This window comes from Python bivittatus, unplaced genomic scaffold (genome assembly GCF_059951505.1).
Source record: "Python bivittatus isolate LINGU-HERP-01145 unplaced genomic scaffold, Pbiv_v1 ctg000590_np1212, whole genome shotgun sequence".
Lineage (NCBI taxonomy): Eukaryota > Metazoa > Chordata > Lepidosauria > Squamata > Pythonidae > Python > Python bivittatus.
In genome coordinates, this window is record NW_028277086.1 from 28,169,048 (window position 1) to 28,188,262 (window position 19,215).

The 19,215-nt window shown below is 37.6% G+C and overlaps 1 long non-coding RNA gene across 3 annotated transcripts in view; it reads right to left on the minus strand.

Moving 5' to 3' along the window:
• Positions 1 to 19,215, minus strand: part of LOC148214770 (uncharacterized) — a 237,670-nt gene that overhangs the window by 125,958 nt on the left and 92,497 nt on the right. For 2 of the 3 annotated variants that reach the window (XR_015797599.1, XR_015797600.1), the window contains one exon: positions 17,864 to 18,048. The exons of the other annotated variant lie outside the window; for it this stretch is intronic. This is a non-coding gene — a long non-coding RNA (uncharacterized LOC148214770). The remainder of the gene's footprint in view (positions 1 to 17,863; positions 18,049 to 19,215) is intronic. 3 annotated transcript variants of the gene reach the window in all.

The following is a 19,215-nucleotide window of genomic DNA, read 5'->3' on the forward strand; positions in this document are numbered from 1 at the left end:
CATTTGGGGTCTGCCATCAAATCCAAAGCAATGTGCAGCTGTAATGGTCTTCTCTGAACCTGGGAAAGAGGACAAGGTTTTTGAAAACACTGCAAATTCAGAACATCTGGAGATCCTTCCTTTACCTGATAAATGGTTAGCTACATTTCCTGTTCATCAAAGGGTGGTGAGCAAGAACATGAAAAAAGCTCTGCCCTATGCAAATTCAATGTGATCCTAAAAGTGAAAATATTTCATTGTCAAGATTCATATAACATTATGCTGTCTTCCCCCATTCAATAAAGAGTGGAATCTGGCTATCAAATGTTTGATAACAACCCTAATTGATAAAATGCTAATACAGGTATCAGGTAAAGAGATGACAATTTATGAACCCTGACTGGACTGATATTATTAGACTATTATGCATGTCATCCTTTAGCATAGGCTGTGCTGAGTGGGATTGATGTTTTAATTCCTATATAGGCTGCTGACCTCCAGCAAATCCAAATCCAGAGGCTCTAGCAGTCAAATATGCCTTGTTGGGGCTTATGTTTGTCCTACAATATTCTCCAGTGTCTATAACATTCTTCATTCCTATACTCTATCTCACCCACTCCTCAAGATTCATCAGTCTTCCCTGTCCATCTAACCTTGTGCATGGAACAGGGACAATGCATAGTAATGAAAAGGTATGAAGAAATAGCAGAATTCAGATATCATTTCTTTCTGGCAATATGAAGCTAAAAGAGTCAGTTCTGCTTTTCTTGCCAAGCTTTCAGTATTAAGTTTCAAAACTGCCAACTAAAAATGCATGGGTCCCATTGATAAAGCAACATCCATGCACTGAAAATATAAATACATAATAGCTGTCTGGTAAGGATATAGCATATTATGTTTTTCAGCTGAGACTGAATGACAAGCCAAAAGAACTTAAATAGGTGCAGGAAATATATTTTTAATTTTCTGGTTTACAGTCTAAGATAAAATGTTTCTGCATTTCTGACAAAGCAGCATTGTAAAACTACTTAAAGAACCATTTGAAACTCACAGGGATGTTTCCTAAATGTCACATTGAGAAAATGGATAGTTGATCACTATATTCAGAAGGCCTAAAGCAATAAAAAATGCAGATATTCCCACACTACATTATTTTTTTACATCTGGAATATAAATGATAAGACTAACAAGAATTGCATACTTAACTAGATGCCCAGTTTTAACAACAGACATTTCCCTTCAAAGAACCAGTGTTCCAATTCTCAGAATATTGATGGAATTATAATTTATGTAGAACACATTACCCAGGTGTTCTGGCCGAGATAGTAAATGGAGAACATCATATATATGACATACTGCTTTCCATTAACCCCCTGGCACTGGCAATTTCACCCCACCCCTTTACTAAAGACTAATCCATTTTTCCCTTGGTACTTAGCATTCAAATAAAATTCTCAACTGTTGGTGCCAAAATATTTATACACTTTTCAGAAGGAGAAAGGCATATGGTAATTTGGATCCTTTGCCAACAATACTTCTTATTATATAAAATTAAGAATAATGAAAAATAAGCTTTTAGAGTAAAGCATTTTTCAGGTTACTGCATCAGAGCTCCTCCTCTCAAAGGAAGATAATGCATCCTCTGATTCATATAGTTCCAGGGCTGGGTTCATCCTGATGGCTACATTTGCCTTGCTTCTCTGCCTTGGTAGTTGTTGCCTATTTAGTTCATGTTGCAGCTTCCCTTGACATAGCCTTGCCTCATAGTATCATCAGGTCATGTCACCAAGCTTCTCTGTGCATGAAAAGACATCTTTGGCTTTCTATCATACCCCCCTTCCAAGAAGGGAAACAGAAAACCTCCATGTCCTTTTCATTCTTTACAAGAAATCAATATTCAGATGCATTCAACCAACTTGTACACAGTATGGAAGGAAGTACACACTTAAGAAAATTACAAGCTGATGCTAGAGTTCCCTGTATGTGAAATTTTCTGAGCCAGGATTAGTCATCCCATGACTGCTTAGCAGTGTCATGGAAACTGTATGCACAGCACGTCATTCAATACTTTGTAATTTTAAGTAATGCAAGTGAATTTTGTTTCAAGCCGAGATGGCATCAGCAGTATCCATTTTCAGCTGAGATATTTAATCTATGCTGTATAAGACCTTTCTATAGTATGACCTGAAAACAGGGGGAAGTGAATTCTGTACCAATAACTACTTGGGAATAACACCTCTCTACTTATTATTATTAGGTAGTTTGCACAACCACAAAACCACAAAGTGCACAATAGTCTAAATATATAAGCTCTCATGAATTTAGATGAATACCACTAATGGTATCAATGTAACAATACAGATTTGTCAGAAGCTTTTTCAATACATAACCATTCTTTAGATCTGATGAATATAATGAATTACCATCATCATCATCATCATCATCATCTCTTTACCAAGGTGTAGTACAAGTCACAATAATTACCAACTTACATCCAATAAAATTAATTCACATCTCAGAAGCCAAATAGCAAACAAATATTAAATATAAGACAAGCCAAACACAACAACCATACATATTTAAAACAGCTGTGTGATACGACCAAGCACATATACAGTATCTCAATAATTAAACTAAAACAGGTGTTAACCTAGGGTACATCACAATTAAAATGGGATACACAGCCCCTATATTAACCAGTTCAGCAAATAAAAAGGTGTTTAAAGCCCTTTTGTAGACCATCAATGTTGAAGGGAATAACGGAACTGATTCCACAGTCATGAGTCCAAGTCTCTTGAAAACCTGGAACCTGGACACTGCAGTCCAGGTGTCAAGAACAAAAAGAAGGCACTTCTCATAGAAAAATAAGAAGCAATCAGGACCATAAAGAGAAATAAGGAGTGACTGATATTCTAAACACAAGCACCAGTAGTTTAACAGGCTTCTGGATCTAAATAGGGAATCAATGAGCAGCACTCTGTTGTAATAAGACATAAGAATTGCATAGAAAGTCCAAAAGAGCAACACTGTTCTAGATTAAGTCAGGGGAGGGACAGAGAAATTAGAAACACTTGACAGAAGATGATTGCAGTAATCTAGGTTTGGAAGAAGGCAAGAATGAATAAAGCTCTTCGTGGAATTAGCTTAAATTCCGTGTGATCAATGTGTACTTTACAAGGGAATGGGAAAATACAAAGAGCAGGCTTCCAAGTGATGTTCTATGGTGGACTAGACATCTTTAAAGGAGCAGAGATGCTGCTGCAGTAGTGAACAGCAGCCAGCAGTGATTTCTGGCTGGCAAAGCCTTTTCAAATAAAGGAGAAACCAAGAGATTACCCAACTGTGCCCCAGACAACTGCCCCTCAGGAGGAGACTGAGGGGATGGAAGTCGTGCAGTTTTCTTGTTCATAGAGTGGCTGGGGACCACAGGAGAAACACCTCACTCGCACTTGCAATGCACAGCCTTTTAAAGGACACTAAGTCCAACCAAACCCTTACTTTATTAATCACTTTTCGATACAATCAATTTACAGTTGAAAAGAGGTCTTTGAAAACAGCAGGACAAAGAAAACAGCCTCTTGATGAATTAGATTTCTTTCTGAATTACAGAAAGTAAAACAAAGGAAATACTACTTTTAAAAGACTTTAAAACAACAACCAAGAGTTTAATCAAGATTTTGACTGAGAAAGTTATAAACAGATAAAGGAGATGGTATAAAATCTGAAAGATATTTTGGCAAAAGTGCTTTTAGCATTACTTCAAATTAATTAAATAAACAGACTTGACTTTTCTGGGAATGTTGATTGTTTGACAACAAACAGAAAAGATAATTAGTGGAAGTTACAAAATAAGGAGACAAGTGTAATATGAGACTGACTGTGTCATCTACACTACAGAAAGACAGATTGGACTAAAGCCTTAAGAGTATCAAGTGAAAGAGGAAAAAAAGAGAAGCCTGCTTTTTACTTTCAGCTTTGTAATTGACTTATTTTTACTTTTGGATCACAAATTAAAAAATGGCAGCCACCAGAAAAAATGGTGAGGGAGGGAGAGGTTCCTTAGAGCAACCAACAGATAAAGGAATTACCCCAGATATATTACAAAAAAGATGTTTGAAGAAATCCACATCCCTGATGGTACTGTCTATTAATGAAACGTATAGTGGGCTGAAAGAACTGCAGTTGCTTTGTTCTTTCCAGACCAAACCCAAAAGATTGGCAGGTCACAATGCAAAGCTAAATAAGGCCAGATGGAGGAAGCAGATATCACGCAGGAAAGCTGAGCCAGTATGATGTGGCTTTTTCTTACTATTGATCTGCTGTTGTTTGATGTTATTTCCAAATACTCCCATTCTTGGGCTGTTTCACTCTCTCTCAAGCTGTGCCATTGAAGTAGTGGCAAATGAGGAAAAGATCTGGGAACAGAACCATCTCTTGCTATTGCAAGAAGTCCATTTATTTCCAAGGAAGGAATGGAATATTCTGATAATAGGAAAACTAAGAAATAATTTAGCACTAGTAAGGAAATGAACTAGATGACCCAGAAGGATTTTCTCTCTGATGCCTATAATTCTGTAATTATAAAGAGCCAGAGCTTCCCAATGCCCACTTGGAGGGGTTAATTAGACATTCAGATTGAGATCATGGTATATAAGCAAATGCTAATGCCTCTACATCAGGACATACCATTATGTACCCTCTTATTTTTTAGCTTGAAGTGGTTATTTTTCCCACAAAAATATAAAAATTATATATTCCTTACATGTGTGGCAATTTGTAATACTCTGAGGGTCCTTGGATCCAAATAAAAAACCACAAGTACTATGTTTGCATTAGTTTTGTTCTAACATAAGTAGTTATTGATTTAATGGAAGATATAGAGGATAATACAGTATATATCCTATAGTTAGATAGATAGATAGATAGATAGATAGATAGATAGATAGATAGATAGATAGATAGATAGACAGACAGACAGACAGACAGACAGACAGACAGACAGACAGACAGACAGATCTCCTTGATAGAGGAGAGCCAGTTTGGTCTAGTGGTTAAGGCCCCAGGCTACTTAACTGTGAGTTCTACTCCTGCCTTAGGGGGACTGTGAGTTCTACTCCTGCCTTAGGCATGAAAGCTGGCTGGGTGACTTTGGGCCAGTCACTCTCTCTCTCATCCCAACTCACCTCACAGGGTTATTGTTGTGGGGAAAATAGGAGGAAGAAGGAGTATTAGGTATGTTTGCCATCTTGAGTTATTTATAAAAATAATAAAGGCAGGAAAAAAAATCTTCAAAAAAATCCTTTTGCTAGTTTGCACCTTGTTTGTTGAGAAGGCCTAGCAACCACTCCAGCATTGATTTGGAACTATGGAGATACACCAAAGATCAAGGGAAGACCAAAGAATGTAAAGTTAGTATAAATACTGTTTTAACTAGGAAACAAGCTACAGAAGCCAATATTTAACCCAGAATTAAAATGTGAACATAGTATGTTATACATGTCTACTCAGAAGCAACTCCTACCAAGTTCAGAAAGGCTGTATCCTGAAGACAAGGATACAGGATTGGAAATTAGCAAAGTATAGAGAGAACTGTATCACTTATTAGAAGTAACATAATGGCTAAGAGACAATGGAATATGTGCCCAATTGATACACCTATTATAATGTTCAGGATACACAGACACTCCTGCAAATAATAGCTGTGTTTACCCAGATTCTCAGAAAATGCATTGTTATGTGACTTATAGGGCATATCCATATTGCCAGGTGGTCCTGTTGCAAATACAATCATTTCTAGAGGGAAAAAATGGACATCATTCCCTTCTCTTGTCCCTAGCCCACTGCAAATGTGACCTCCACTTATAATTTCCCGCTCCAAACAGAAAGTAATATTTTACAGCTTAGGCCAGTTGAAGTGTTGACATCCAGGTTGCCTACTACATCTTATTTTCTTTCAGGAAGCCCCTGCACCTTGAATATCTACTGCACAGGGCAGGAATACCCCTGAACTCATTTTCCCAGCTTTGTCTCTATTAGGTCTGCTGCAGCTTCTGTTACAGGTCTTTCTTAGCACCATTCTGGTTACAACATTTGCCTAATGTGCATAAGATACCCAATTTGAAACCTGACAGAAATATATTTTTAGAAAATTATTTAGAAAATTAATTTTTGTTGTGATCTCTCTCTCTCTCTCCTCCCCCCCCCCCCATCTAGAGGACCATTTCATATTTTCCAGTTATTTGTGGTAGAAGGGTTTCATCTAAGCTCCAAGTAGCCCAAATTTAGGGGGGGAAGTGTCCTGTTTCAAGTTTCAGACTCATGCACACACAGTTGCTAGGTGAGAATAGCAATTTACTCAAGGCTGAGTAGATAACCAGCAGACAAGGAAAGGAATGTATATCAAAACAGAGTCTCCAGGAAAGAAAGCTTGCCTGGGTAATTTTGCTTTCAGCAGGAACATGCAGAAGAGAAGCCAAAATCCAGTCCAAAGTTCAGAGAGCCAAGTAAGGTTTGCCAGCCAGTCTGAAGGTCAGAGTTTCAGGTTTCGTTACACGGGCAGGATCACAGGAATGATGCCACAGCAGGAGATCAAACAGTTGTTCCCAAGAGAGAAACACAAGTCAGGATTGCCTCTTCAATCAGGCTGCAGCTGGCTATCTTCAATTAAGATAGTTACTCCCTTGTTTGGCATGGAGCCTCACTGAGCGTCTTTGCTATGCTCTCCACTCCACTCACCAAGTCTGAGGGCTTCGGGGCTGTACCTCATTATCTGACTGCTTCAGCTGTTTTGATGGTGCCTGTGTATGATCAGCCTCAGGTGATTCCTGGCGTGGTGTCTCTTGAGGCTGACATCATACTGGTTCAACTGGAGCAGCTTCTTCAGAGTCAGAAACAGAGTCTGAGTCCTGACAGGAAGAGGTGTTACAACTCATCTAAATGTCCCAGTATAGAAAAAGAAAATCTAACACCAGCTTAGAATTGAGCCAGCCTTAACACAGGATAAGAACAACTTATTGTTGTAACAGATACCCACTCAGCTTGGGAAGGAAAGAGTCTGTTGCTAGCCACACGCTCTTTGTTCTGTTGATACTATGCTCCGAACTAGAACATGATGTCTAGGTAGGTATATACATGACTATACTAAATTATTATATTATCCACAAATTGAAGGATCATAAAAAGAAAAAAAAATGTACTTAAGCCAGACCACATGTAGTTCCCAGCTTACATTGTGGATAAGACTCCTAGAATATTGCCAAAATGTAAAATGTAAAGCAGAAAATATAATAAAATATAATCTATTATGGGTCTTTGCAGGATTTCTGTTCTTTCTTCAAATATTTTGTTGTTGTTCAGTTGTTAAGTCATGTCCGACTCTTCTTCAAATATACCATACGACAATCTCACTTTTACCACTGAAACTGGAATTGCCCAAAAACCAATATCAACATTTCCATTTGACACTAATAAAGCCATTAAATATTTGAGTCCATTCATTTGCTCATGTTGATGTATCCCTGGCCCATATCAGCATATTTGTTCCTTTCAATGGAAGGAACTTTCCTGCACGCGTATTTATTCATTCATTTATTTATTTATTTATTTATATTTCAAATTTGTCACAGCCCATCTCACTGCAGAGTAACTCTGTATGCTTTTGTTTAGATTATTTCAGTTGTCCAGTCCAATTAATGAGACACTCCTGGGTAAAAGAAAAATCTGAACATCCCTTGGTGTTTCTGCAGTGGTAATCAACTGCTTGACTATGGCATTGTATTTTGACTTTTTACTACCTGGAAAATAATCAAGAAAAATATTAGACCATTGAAGTCTTCCATGTCTGAAATAGTGTTTAATTGATTGATTGACTGATTATGTGCCATTAAGTCATTGTCAACTCTCAGAGACCACATAGATGGTCTTCATGAATCTGCCACTAACAATCTGTCCCTAACCTGGTCTTTCAGGACTTCCAATGGTGCACTCATCATCACTGTAACTGAGTCCATCCACCATGCTGCTGGTCTACCTCTTCTTCTCTTTCCCAGCATTAGAGCCTTCTCCAGAAAGCCAGGTCTTTTCATAATGTGTCTGAAGTAGGATAATTTGCGGCTGGTCATATGTGCCTTGGGTGAGAACACTGGGTTGATTTGTTCAATGATCCATTTGCTTTTCCTGGCTGTCCACAGTATTCTCAGGAATCCTCTTCAACACCAACATGCAAAAGTGTCAATACTCCTCCTATCCTACTTCTTCAAAGTTCAACTTGCTTCCACAGAGTGCCACAACAAATACCATTGCTTGCATTATTCTAATAATTGTAGGTATAGACCAATCACAGTAGCTGAATATATGTATTTTCCAAGGCCTCCATGACTGCTCTACCAAGTGCAAGCCTATTTCTTGACTACTTGTTCCTTTAATGTTGGTGGTTGATCCTAAAAGACAGAAGCTCTTTATTTATTTTAGTGGAGAACTTTCAGAAAAGATTACTCAGTCCTAAGAAAAATGAAAGTGTGAGAAACTCAAAATAACCCTGACTTGATTTTATTTAGACAGGGCGGAGAGAAGCTCTGTCTGGGTTTGAGAAAATGAGGAAAAATAATTACTTTTTTCAGGGAAAAAATAGATTGATTTCCTGATGCAAGCTCCTGAACTCCATGAAGTTCTTTTACAGATATGTAGCCCATCTTCCATTGTCTTTCATCCTAAACACCTGCCACCTTGCAAAATGATTACCTGATAAATTAAATTTCATAACAACATGTTAGTCTACAAATGTGTATGCATTTTCTCTCTGTGACAACCCTTGGTGTTATTAATATTTACTTATTTCACATATCCTGTTCTTCCTCTCAAGAATGCATAACAATGCATACAATGGCCAGGAGACACCAAAATCCAGGTGGTGAATAGAGCACAAATTTATTTATTTAGCTACAGCAGTGGCATTCTGTTATGCGCTGGTTCAGACTATTGTCTGGATTATTGCCAACCCTATTGGAAACATAAGAAAGAAGATAATAGTTTTGTCCTTCCACTGTAGCCATTTTTGCCTATCACAATCAGAGCTTACCTCTGTATCCGAACCATGTAAGAAACTCTCCTACACCATTGCTTACATAATATCACTGACTTCCACGCATCTAGGAAGCATTTTCAAATGCAGATGTAAATTCCAAGGGTTTTACATGAGAGTCTTGCACTATCAGGGAGCTTTTCAACAGCATCCAACTTAGGATATGAGCAAGTTCATACTGGGGCATGCAATCCTTCAACTGCCCTGGACCAAAACCATTTAGCACTTGACAGATTAGACACAGTGAAAGCAATATTTGGCTGGTTCATCTAATATCATTTTAAGAGGGCTTTAAAAGAAAATGCTTTCTTTGCATTTAATTTGAGATTTTGTTGTAGATGCTGATCCTTCAGTTGGCTCACTGAAATATTGGATTGTTTTGCCTCCAATATGATTTCACTGAAACTAGCTTATTCCGAATTTGCTGTTTAAATATAAGGGCTGGCATGATATTTATAGCATAATTCATCTTGGGAAGCAAGTGGGATTGAGCATTGTTAACAAGCATATTAAATACAAATAAATTAATTTATTGCAGTGTTTTACAGCTGATGCCAAACTGGTGCCTTCCAAATGTGTTGCACTTCACCACCCAAAATCTCAACCAATATCCCAAGTAAATTCTGCTTTTAAAAAATCTTAATATTTAATGTTATATCTCTATTTGTTTTCTCTAATTTGCATATTGTACATTAATGCCTATCTTATCATTGTATTTATAAGGCCTAAAAAAGGACATTTTCTTTCATGCTTACAGTCACAAAAAATATAGCAAGAAATGGAAGAAAGTTGGTATTTCAATCAATTCCTTTACATTGTATGGGATAGAATTCACAAACATTAAACCAATTAGAGAAAATGTATAAAGTACCACTGAATATATAAAAAATTTATTGTCATGAGCTGATATTTCTAAATTTATCATTCTTTACAAAGGCATATTGACATCTAAATTAATACAATTAAGTCACACAACAGATGAGAGAGCCTATTTATAAACTGATTTATAACTCTAACTCAAGAAATCATTCCAGACTTATGATCTCATTCAACACATTTCTTAATTATTTATGTATGTGATTTATGTAATTTATATCCCACTTTTCTGCCCATAGCTAGGTCTACTATACGTGGGCTGCAAAATCCAGATGACCACTAGAGAATATTCATAAGGCAGTTAAATAATAATGAAACTAAAGCTTAAATATACTGGTGTAGGCTTTCACAGCTGGTATCTGTTGGGCAGTGTTGGGTTTCAGGGTTTAGTGACTGTGGTCTAGAGAACAGATTTCCTGACATTTCACTGGCATCTTCAGACACTTTGCATCTGAAGGCTATTCAGACCACTTTGCCTCTAAAGATGCCAACCACAGTTGTTGGTGAAATGTCAGGAAATCTGTTCTCTAGACCACAGTCACCAAATCCTGAAGCCCAACATGCCTAAAGCTTAAATATTTGGGACATACAGCGTGGATAACTATGACGCTTAGAGAATTTGAAGGCAATAGAAAAAGAGGGCAGTAGAAGACAAGATAGATAAATCCTATAATTGATGTTACAAGCATAAATTTACAAGAACTCAGAGAAGCAGTTACTGATAGATACTTTCTACTGGATTGTGAAGTCAAAGCAACTAAACAAAAACTAGATGACAGCAAAGACATTCAGACAACTCCAATTTTTGCAGCTTGTATTGTAGCCCTAGAGTATGTGAAAGCTACATGTCAACAGTTTTGTTGATGGCACACATGAACGAAAACTAGCAATGTAATCCTATGAGAATTCAGAAGACAATGGACCTAATTAGGATTTAATTCTAACTTGCATTACAGCTGGGCATTAGGATAGGTAGAGGCATTTCTTTTCTGGTGGAAAAGAGCAGTGCCACTGTGGAGACCTCCATAACAGGAGGTTGCAACTAGAAGGCTTTCATTTGGCAATCACCAGCAGAAGCTTCTGTCTGCCATATCCAAAGGCCTTCTGTATCCTTAGTAGACATGGAACTTTAGTTTCTCAAACTGAAGTTTATAGAACAGGTTTCCTTCTACTTGAAGCCAGAGGAAGTAAAATGTATAAGGAATTGTAATTCCCCAGGTATATCATTCCTCTCACTTATTACACTAACTGGCATAGGTCAACTTTAAATGGGAATATCCTGCTGGCCCACTTAGGATTCATTTCGAATAAAAGACTTCAGCCTACTTATTTTTTTCATACTTCCAATAGTGTTGATTGTTACATTTCTATGATTTGAAAATAAGAGTCAGATTAGAAACATGTAAGTATACAGTTTCTTCACTGGTTTGTCAAATGTGAAATGATATATTGGTGAGTTTTTAAATTTTGTTTAGATATCTTATATCTAAACAAACAAGTACATCAAGTGAGTAAAAATTTAAAAACTCACCTTTGGCATACATAACAATTATTTTTTAAAAAATAAATAATAAATAAATTGCATGGTTAGATAACCAAGAGAAGATTTCAGGCAAGAATGTATAAAAATAAGATGAAAATCAAATTTAAACCCTAACCATAAACAAACATAAATTGAAAGGCTAAATCAGTTCTTACTACAGTTCTCTAGGCCTATGTAGGAGAGGAACTCTGGATGGAGTCAGTGTTCTTCAGACTCACCAAGTTGGAATTCTAAGCATTTGTTGCTATGTAACATATAATTCTTTACACTGTAGGGATGTCACCTGGTACATTTGGTCCAGCTAATTTAATATGGTCTGCACTGACTAGCAGTGCAGCAGTCCAGGGTTTCAGCACTACCTGCAGAGGTTAGTACCTTTTCTATCCCAGCGTGGTTATGCAAAGCAGACTCTCTGTTCATTTTCAATAGAAAACCTGCAGTGTTTGTGCTAATTTCAAAACCCCTATGCAGGAGAAGTTTCAACTTCTGGTAAGAGTTATCTGTCTTGCAATCAGCTGTTTGGGAGAGTATCAGAAAGAGGGCCTGCACCCACTTGTACCTGATGCTATCTTCTCCTCTGAAGCAGCATATTGGCCTCACAGGGTAAAACTGATAGGAACCACAACCAGATGAGCTATTTCTACTTCATTGTAAAGCTACATTGACAGAATCTTGCAAGTATGAAAGTACAACTCTCTCCCCATCTCCTTTACAGCCCAAGAAACTAGGGAGGGTCTTTTCTGAGCCTCTTGCCCTGCCCACTAACTAGCTGCAGGCTATGCTGTCTCTTATCTGACCATTCCCTTGGTAACATCTCTTTGCCCAGTCTCCCAAGGTCTTTCTCACATACCATTACACAGCATGAAAACAGTCCCAGGGCAAATTTCTTAGATGGGACTCCCCACAATCCTGAGAGAGTTCACATGGTAATCCCCTCCCCTCCCCCCCAAGCTACCACAACTGGGGAATGGCCAGGAGAAAAGGAAGAGTGTCTTATGGCCACTTCTTCCCTGCCATCACTGCAGTCATATATGGGTCTTCCCACATCTTCTTAGCCCCTATGAAGTGAGCAAGGCAATGGCTGACTCAGCAGATGAGGAGGTAGTGTAGTAGGATTAATAGCTCTCCCTCCTTCCCTTCCTTGCACTCTACCACTTCATCTCCTATCTGAGCCTTAGATATTAGATAGGTAAATGTATGGGGATGAATACATCTGTGGGTGTGATGGGAAGATGTGCCTCAAAGTATTTCATAACTTTAAATACGCCTGGCAGATTTTCCTTTAAGCGGCCATCAGCTTTCAAATGTTGTCCTCTGTGTCTAATATAAAGTAGATATGTCATTTTCTTATTGATATTCTGATGCATTCTGCAAGTTAAATTACACTGGCACTTAAACCAAAGAAAACAAGCTTTAACACCAGAAAGGAAACATGGAAACACTAAATTCCCTTGAATGAAAGGAAGAGGAATTTTAAAAATTAAAAAATAAGGAAGAGATGCATGGCAAACATGATATAATGATTAAAAAATATGCTAACACATTGCTCAAGGAAAATTCCAGACATCTGTTCAAAAGGAAATGAGGCCCTGGATATATGTCATTGGAATTATTAAAATACCTGTCAGAAAATATTTGTAATTAATAAATATTTGCATGAGCTGTAATAAAAAATAAATAAATAGGGTGAATATTATATATGCCGCTATGAAGCTAAATTTATTCTGAACAAAACATTTGAGAACAGATAGCTGTGCTCAGCCTGTAGGATATAGATGTGCAAATTATTTTAATGACTTTATAATCAATTTGGGTTGATTAATAAGATTAAAGGGATTGTGTTCTATTTATATTTTCTAATCTTAGGCAGTTGTTTGTTAACACAGAAGCAAATCTGGGCACCTCCCCCCACCATGCCTGTTTTTAATCCTAGTATTTTTGTTACAAAACTAAGTATCAGTGGGATCTGACTGCTTTATACAAGATTATATGATTAATTAATAAATTAGCTGGTGTGGATTTAAACAAAAGCACTATGTATATCAGAGGACAAAACAATGGCACGTCTGATGCCAAACGTGTCTTTCTTCAGGCTGTCCAGCATAACATTTATATGCCACTGAGGGTAGCCTGAGTAGGTGACATACAAATGTGGATAGATGAAGGGGGAAAAAATGACAATTATCCCCCCCCCGCCCCAAAATCTGTGTTACCCTTCCCTCAGTCGCCACCAACCAGGACGCTCAATGCTCTTTTTCACCCATAAATTCACCAGCCAGGAAACAGGATTTTGTCTCCCTTTTTCTTCTTATAGGCAAAGCTTTGTAGAAACCAAATATGGCAGGAAGCCAGAAAATTGACTAATGTCAAGGTTTTATATTGCAATTAAGCTCTTATCCTGTTCTGCATTCTCAAGAAGATTTATATTAAGTAGATTTATTGCAGAGAATTAGGAAACCATACATATGAAAGCATCCTCTGTATAACTGCACTCTGAATTCCTGTCCTCCACGATATTAATCCCCAGGTTTAAATCCTGGGCCTCTTCGTCCCACCTTTTCAAGTCTGTAGCTGGGTGGTTGCTTATTTCCCAGCCTTGAAGGTTCTGCTGTCTGCGCCGTCTTTCCAAACAGCTTTTTCTGGCACGAGAATCAAAGATTCCTGTCTCACAAGGTTCAAACTTTACAGCCTCAGCAGTTTCAGCTCAGCACACATCAAGCTAATCTAGCCATGATTTATTGAAAAAGTTACAATTAGCTGGGTTCATACATCATGCTTAACCAGAGGTTGGCAGGGGTGGTCATCCTGGGATCACAACACCAAAATGGTGATATTTCAGTAGTTTTAAATGGGATGAGTTTGCCTACCCTTAACACCCCCAAAGTAGACAAAAAAGATCTCTACTGATGACTCTGAACTCCCCAAACATAGCCCACTTCTGACATAATATTAGTTTACAAAACACAGTTAATGAATTCATGCATCATCACACTAATCCAAGGCTTGGTAAGCTTTGATTTATTGAAAACTATGTGTTAAATCATAAATCACAGTTCACAAATCATGACCGTTTACATACTGTAGCACCCTATGCCAAAGCTAAGCAAACTTGTCTCAATGTGATGTGTGAACCAGGTCAAACTCTACATTACCTCAACTCACAGAGTCAACCGCCCCCCCTAAAAAATAACCTTCTAGTTTAGTAATGTGTGAATCCAGCCACTGTTCTGTGCAAACCTTAGTTTACAAATACTGTTTTGCACACGTATACAAAACAAAGGGTTCTTTTTCTTTTCTACATGTTTGTGACTAAGTGACTGGGACGGTTCCTTAATTCCTTTTTTGTTTTGTTTTGTTTTGTTTTGTTTTTTTGGTCAGGCAGCTGAATGTGCTCTGTGCACCACAACTGATCAAATCAAGTTGCACTGCTAGTGTCTCCATGATTAATTGTTGTCACAAGTATGCCACACATAATATTACTACTCTCTAAGAAAAATTATGCTGATGAGATTATAGCATATTTTTCTATGTATCTTGGCCTTGTTTTCTTGTGCTTGTTCTTCACTTGCAGGCATTTTCATAATTCAAGTTTCTTCTGTATTTAGTCATATGCACATCTGGAAGATATAGCTAGCATTTCAACTTCAGTATTAGATTCCCCCCCCCCCCCCAAAATCAAAGGCCATGTTAAAAGAACATGACTAACTTTCAACATGTTTCATTCAGTCATAGAAATGAGAAGAATGCTTAAAACATTGAGCAGTCCAACTGAAGTTAGCATTTCCATTTGAGACAGTTGGCACTGTACTGAACATATTGCGAAGTCTAGACCAGTGTTTCTCAAACTTGGCAACTTTAAGATCTGTGGATTTCATAGCTGGCTGGGGAATTCTGCGAGTTGAATCCTGGGAAGTCCACACATCTTAAAGTTGCCAAGTTTGAGACATACTGGTCTAGACAGTCTAGGTTTCAAATCCTTGTTCAGTTATGAAAATCTGTGGAGAGCCTTCAGTCAGTTACTATCTCTCCTTAACTTCCTTCACAGAATAGTTTGAACACAACTCTCAATTCCTTGGCAGATCATATATCTTCTGGACTCCATCTTGCTCCTCCTTCTCTGCTCATACAACATTTGAGAAGTGATTATCAAATGTGAGTCCACCTTTCTGTATTGTCCTATTTTGGCATTATGTATATGAACTGGAGCAAAAATGCTGCATAAACTTCCACCTCCTGATGCAGAATGGGAAGGTCTTAGTTGGTTGCAAATGAGCCCTTAAAGCAATGAATAATCCTGCTAGAGCAAGGTTCCTGGTAGTTCGATTCAGGAACTCAGTCTAGAATAGTGGAAATTGCCTCTTTTGCATCATTTGGGATGTCATTCAATCTGATTCTGCCCAGATTTGAAGTTCCCTTCTGTCATCGACTAGTACATGAAGAACATAAATAGTTGAAACATTTTTGTTTTTATCACAGTCCCCTTCTACAGTAGCTTAACTGGGATCACGTAGTTCCTTATGGAAACTACTGAACTAGATTGGCTGTTGCTTGCCCCACTGCAGCTGTCAAATCACTACCTCCCTCTAGATTTGTACAACCTAAAAGAACGAAATGAATGCTGTCATGGTTCACACTTCATGCATTTTATTTTATTTCTAATTTATTTGTGTCTTCAAGTCAGCATTGACTCCTGGCGACTGCCTGGACAAGTCCCTGCAGTTTTCTCAGCAATATTACAGAAGTGGTTTGCCATTGCCTGCTTCCTAGGGCTGAGAGAGAGTGACTGGCCCAAGGTCACCCAGCTGGCTTTGTGCCTCAGGTGGTACTAGAACTCACGGTCTCCTGGTTTCTAGCCTGATGCCTTAACCATTACACCAAACTGGCTCTCTCATGCATTTTAACAGCTTTAAGACTATATGGAATGCAAACAAAGGAATATTTGTTGAACATCATAATATTAAGTACTCTTGAATGATTACATTTTTGCATTAAACATTTAAAGGCTTTATTATGATTTTAATTTTTTTCATGCCTTCATAGCTCCTTGTGCCCAAACACAAGTTTGTTAAACATTCATTCTACTCAACATAAAATCAAGGTTACCAAAAGTACCTTCCACAATCTGATTACACAATAAAGCTAGTTACAAGGGATTTGTTAACAGTTTGCATTCTCCTTATTATTGTACTCTCCATGTTTTATTAATCTGAAAGTCCTTTTCCGTACTTCAAAATATATTGCATTGTCTCAACTCATTTAAAATCACTGGCGCATTTTATTGTGCTGGTATTTTCATAAAGATTACAAGCAACACAGTCTAGCTTCATTCAAATGGAACTCCCCCCACCTCCACACACACACAATAAATAGCTGAAATTTATAAAAAGGAAAACAGGTTACGTCCATAACTTGTCCCTGAGATTTCTAATGTTCTTGGGATAAATAATACATTAAAGTGGATTTTTACAAAGCTTTATAATATTATATCAAACATCAAAAGCTAAGAATTCACAGCTAAGTAAATGTGATGAATAGCTGGCGTTGTTTTCATTGTCATTTTCTGAGAACTAAAATACTAGATAAGTGAATTTCTGAGCTTAATACCAGAAACCTTGATTATCAGTTACACGGCATTAAACCTGAATCTTTTCACTAGAGTGGACTAATCCCAGATTCTAAACATATGAATAGAGTGGGGGAAAACGCCCTTAGAAACACGCTTTTCTTTTCAACTTAATGGATGACGCAAATACTTGTTCTGTTATCCTAATATACCTTTTCGCTGGTTGATTTCATCTTCCCTCAACTTCAGGAATTAAATAATGATGTAGAAATAATATTTTCAAAATCTGTCTTTAAATATTGGCGGACCCCGGTTTAAGAGAGGTGGAGGGAATTAATTCTTATTTCCAAAGATAAAACACATATGATGACTCAGGTATCATTACTCCTAATTTGGGGATTGAATTTTCTAATGGTTAATGCATGTACAATGTGTTAAAGGGTATCCACAAATATTTGCAAAAATAAAATTAAAAGTTACATACATCTAGGATAATTGCCTGAAAAATTATATCTGTTTGATGAGAGGTGCATGAAAATGCATTAAGACATTCATGCAGGCTTTTATAGTTTTTCAGATTGGATATTTATGGAACAAAATGAATTTAGGCTTGAAAAATGAAAAACTGGGAGAAACAGAAATGGTAAGTTTGACCATCTTTTGTAGTTATATTACTAATTCTGTCCACTGGATGGATAGAGGAAGCAGTTCCCCCAATATTACAAGAACTTTGTCCATTACTGGAGACATCATGTTGCAAGAACTTTGCTCATCTTACTGTCCCTAGATAGCCAGGTAGAGCATATCCACATGCACTCCTTACCTGCCAATGGTAACAGATTGGTTGATTGATTGATTGATTGATTGATTGATTATGTGCCAATAAGCTATTGTAGATTTTATCCATGATGAACTATCCCTAACCTGGTCCTTCAGGTCTTCCAATAGTGTACTCATGGACACTGTAACCTTGCTGCTGGTCATCCTCTTCTTCTGATACTATATCACCTGACAAATAAAGAAAGTAATATCTCAGTAGGCTACTGAAACAGAGAATTTTTTTATTTCTCTGTTTAAATGTTCATTCTTCTTTAAACAATTTCTCAAAACACTGTACTTTAAAATACCTGCAAATACCACGTGCTTGTGTAATTCAAGAGACAACATCAGAGAATCTTATTCAATGTTGGACTGGTCCTGGGCAGCTTCATTCTAGGGTGGCTTGTCTTCCTCTTTCTTTTCTCTGTTTACAGCAGTGTTGTCCAGACTTGGCCACTTTAAGATGAGTGGACTTCAACTCCCAGAATTCCCCAGCCAGCCATGCTGGCTGGGGAATTCTGGGAGTTGAAGTCCACTCATCTTAAAGTGGCCAAGTCTGGACAACACTGGTTTACAGTCTAGTTCATTAAGGAAGAGGTAGCTCTTCGTTTAGCAAAGATGCTGTTAGTTAATGATCAGGTGGCTCCAGATCATCACAATCACAATCAAAGCTACCTTCCATCTTATTCTGTGAAAAAGGGGCTGCCCAGGCTAATGAGGGATGAAGAGGAGGAGGAGGAGGGAGAGTGGGAGAGGCCGCTCACGGCGCCACCGATGCCTCAGCAGCTGCCAGGCCCTGGCCGCAGGCTCTCGTCAGTGGAAGTGGCTCCGAGCATCTTATTCAATGTATTTTTAATGCCTATAGATAAAAATTAATCAAAACACTAATCAAGCAGGTTCTGTGACTCTAGTCCAACAACAAACAAAAAGTATCTAAGCAAAAATATTTCAAAAATTTCCTGGAGTGTTCCAAACAAAAAAGCAAACAAAAACAAGAAACCTGAAGAAAAGTAACTTTTGTATTATTCTGTTGATAACTCTAATAATTACCCTTTATCAGGTTTGCAATACATTAATTCATAAGCCTGTATCCTTCTATTTCTGTATCAATCTTCAGTTTTTAAAACATATGTGGAACGTTGCATTATTCAACATTGTAACAACATTTTGCATTAAAATATAGCTTTTGGTCTCAAATGTAAATTTCTGTGGGTGTTTTAATTTAACATAGTCATTTCTTTGCACATTTATTTTTCTTTCTTTTTTTAACTGAAGGTTTTATCCAATGGTGTTGATCTGGCATTCTGCAATCAATCAAACGACTCCTAACCCTTTCTCTTATTCATCTTCCCTCCT